Source organism: Pecten maximus, chromosome 14 (assembly GCF_902652985.1).
Source record: "Pecten maximus chromosome 14, xPecMax1.1, whole genome shotgun sequence".
Classification (NCBI taxonomy): Eukaryota; Metazoa; Mollusca; class Bivalvia; order Pectinida; family Pectinidae; genus Pecten; species Pecten maximus.
This window is the reverse complement of record NC_047028.1, coordinates 5,289,544-5,293,250: the sequence shown is the minus strand read 5'-3', so window position 1 is coordinate 5,293,250 and position 3,707 is coordinate 5,289,544. Positions and strand designations below refer to the sequence as shown.

Genomic DNA, 3,707 nt, shown 5'->3' with positions numbered 1-3,707 from the left:
TCTATTGTCAATCATTTTCCCTTTTTTTATGCAAATTATCAGTGCATGTCACGACATATATAATACAACAATTGCAAGCAGTTCAAGTCTTTCATAAAATATTTCATTAAACATAATATAAGTGTTCAGTTTATTACCGTAAATATCATAATAAATGTGCAGGTTTATATATATATATACATATTATGAATATGTATATCATAGATTGCATACATATGATAAATGAATAATATACATGATTTTAATAAATCAAATACATTTTACAGGTATCAAAGATGATTTTAAAGCCAGGAGTCATTCCATCAGTATTTAACTGGAATGATAAACCAAAGACCAAGTGAATTTTTAAAAGGAAGTTTCCATCTTCACTAAGTCAACCAATGCAAAGGTACATATCAAATGATTATGATACGAAAACATTATTTAATATAGTAAATATGGATATTTATTTAAATTGCACATAATTTTAACAAAGTTATAACATATATACGTATACCTTCAATCTGCACGTAGTGTATACATGTTCTTTATATTACAGTGATGAGACAATGTGTATTGAGACACATGTGGAAGAAGAGTATCGTACATATAACACAGAATCAGAGGAAAGCAGGACAAAAAGGAGAAAAACAGAGACAGAGTTAGAAACAGCCAAAAACAACAATCTTGAAGAACAACTGTCTGAAAAGGAGAAAAAGTTGGCATGCTTACGTCAGCAAATTAGTATTGAACAATTTTGTGTAAAAAGAATTTTCAACGGATGATTCTCTAATTTTATTCTACACTGGGTTTCAAACATATTTACTTTTTCTTACCTTTTTTGAATGTATACAGCCAACCGCTAAAAACATGCAGAGTGCATATCATAAAAGTAGTGAAACTATTAGTCTTAGTGGATGAAAGCGTTCTATCGTGCTCATTAACGAGCTTTTTTTTAAATTTTTACAAGATCTGAGTGTTCGATTTTCATGTTCTCTCCCAACCATCAGCAGGAAAATAATAACTTGGGCAATGTTTTTGTACTTTGTTTTAGGCCAAATTCCTATATGGTTATCTAAAGACCTCATCCAAACTCTTATTCCCGACTCTTTCAAAACTTTATATCAAGAACAAGATTGGTAATAGACTGTACAGAACTAAAAACTCAACAACCTTCTTCTTTGATTCTCAAATCTCAATCATATTCGAGTTATAAGAGTATTAATACTTTTAAATGTCTATTAGGGGTAGCTCCTCACGGGGCAGTTATGGCTAATAAAGTATTTACAATTCGGAAACTTTTGCAAGAAAAAGGCGTTACCCTTAACATTCCGACATTCTTGAGTAATAAGAGACAATTTGATACAAGTGAAATTCAAAAAACTTGCAAAACTACGCATCCATTTTGAGAGAATGAACAGACGTATTAAAGAAAATCACTTATTTTACTGCCCAATTCCTATTTCCCTTTCTGGGAAGTTAATCAATTATGGACTGTTGCTTGCTTACTCGCTAATAAAATCCTTGGTTGTTTAGTTAGAACTTCATCAGAAATGCATCCTGATTATATCAACCATACGTTGTCGTAATAATAGCACTACAATGCCAAAATTCTTTGTTTATTAAATGCAATGTTAAATAAATATTCTTGTATCTTTTATCTTGTTGATTGATATCAGAGGAAATGATTGAAATAGAAGATATCTATTTTAGACTGTACCTTTTTCCAAACTTCTTCATTGATATATACAGTTTCAAGATGGTGATCGTTTGGACACCAAACGAAAAAGTCACACCAATTCAGACCTATTACAGCCAACTGTGTTAGTATTTGATAATAGCTAGAGTGATTTCTTTTAAGTTTCAAAGTACCATCATTATCCTTAGATAAATAGTCAGTTTCTAGAACACTCTCTTTTTGGGACATTTAACTTCCAACAACCCAAATACAGGGAACATTTCTGGATTGTATACCTTTCTATCTGGACTTGCAGCAAGCCATGGTGCCCAAAAGTTTACAACTACTCCACATGGATAAAAATTGACTTTACATTTCTTTTCCCTTGCATAAGTCTCAGCTGCGATAGGTTCACAAGCTATACCTCTTGCTATTGCTGCTGTGGTTATGTTTTTACTGTTTTGAAACGTTTAGCAAGCAAGTCTTCATTTTTCCTACGCTTAAATACTTCTCCTACTTTTGATGCTGTAATTCTGTGTTTCCTTATTTGATGCCAGAGTGGCGTTTTACTTTGCAATCTAGTTTGCTCTTCAAATCTGATAATATCGCCCATACTTAACTTTAACCCTTTCAGTATGATATTTTTGTCTTTTGATAAAATAGTATTTAAATCATTTTGCATTGTGTTTTTATATGGCAGAGACGGAAATGAAATACCATCAAATGTACTTAAAACATACCCATTTTCTAATTTTTCCTGAACACCCAAAACAGAACCTTGTGGTACTTTGCCAAATTTTGATTCTACCGCTGGTACGTTCATTTGTGGTAAAGAAGGGAGGATCAATAAATCAGGTGATACTGAAGATAGACTTCCATACTTTGTGTCCCATTTAACATTTTCCCCGCGAATGGGGTTGAATAGGATTGTTTTCAGATTTTGGTTAGTCGTGGACAAGTCCAGTGCGGATTTCTTTGGTGAATGCCCGCTTATCTCTTAATCCTGGGCAGCCTTTCCTTGGATTTTCTCCCTCTTGTCTTTGCAATTTCAACCGGGGCAGATCTTTGACCAATAATCTTGAATTTCGCAAGCTGGTATAGAGTTCCCACTACGTACATGTAGTCTGATTTTCTTTGTACTTTTCCGAATGTTTTTGGAAATTTTATTTTATTAATTTTGCCCTTATTATAATGATCTCCAGATACAATTACGATATATTTACGGTTTATGTTGGTATTTTCTGTGTTTGTGGATAACTTGGTGCTTGAACCAAAATATAGTCTGAAATGTGACATCGTAGGATAACGGATGTGAAAATAGGATAAAAAGCACGACATGCCGTTGGTATACATGTAGTACATTAATACAAGGGGACGCAACTCTAGGAGGAAACCTGACCTTTGGTGTATTCATGTATAGTTTCCCTTTATACATAGAGGCATTATATACAAGGGTTATTTGTATTAAGGATATTGCTAGGGAAACTCAATTCGTTCTTCACACAACCAGCCAAAGTTCAATATGTAGAAGCAAACAATTAACAACTACATGGAGCAAAAATCCTGCAGTTTGCGTTTGTCTTGAACCTGATCGTATTTGGTCAAATATATAGTAAACGTGTTTGATGAAATGTCATATCTATCTTAATTTCAGGTTATTGCATACGAGTTAACTTAAAGTAAAAGGATTTAAGTTTTAAATTCACCATGGCATAACGGAAATCTGACTTTAACAAGATAACATAACAGACTTCCCGCAGTGTATTTTACATATCCATGTCATATATTTATCAATGATTTGGTGAGGTCAATATGGTATTAACCGAGGGGAAAACCCGAACCGATATAATCAAATATGGCGGGAGGTGAATAACATTATTGACCGAATCAAAGGTTCTTAGTTTTGTATTAGCAAAAGTGTGAAACTGTATTATATCTATCTTGATAACAGGAATTACGATAATTTTGTCGTTAAGAACGCAATGATGGATCTAATATTTCTAAAAATAAACCATCGATTAGTACAATATCTTAAAATATCGACATCAAC

General features: G+C 32.8%; 1 long non-coding RNA gene across 1 annotated transcript; it reads left to right on the top strand.

The window, feature by feature from the left end:
- The first annotated feature begins 274 nt into the window (after window positions 1-274).
- Window positions 275-1,640, top strand: LOC117342948. The gene is made up of 2 exons (XR_004535929.1): window positions 275-388; window positions 539-1,640. It is a non-coding gene; the product is annotated as an uncharacterized LOC117342948 (long non-coding RNA).
- The last annotated feature ends 2,067 nt before the right edge of the window (window positions 1,641-3,707 follow it).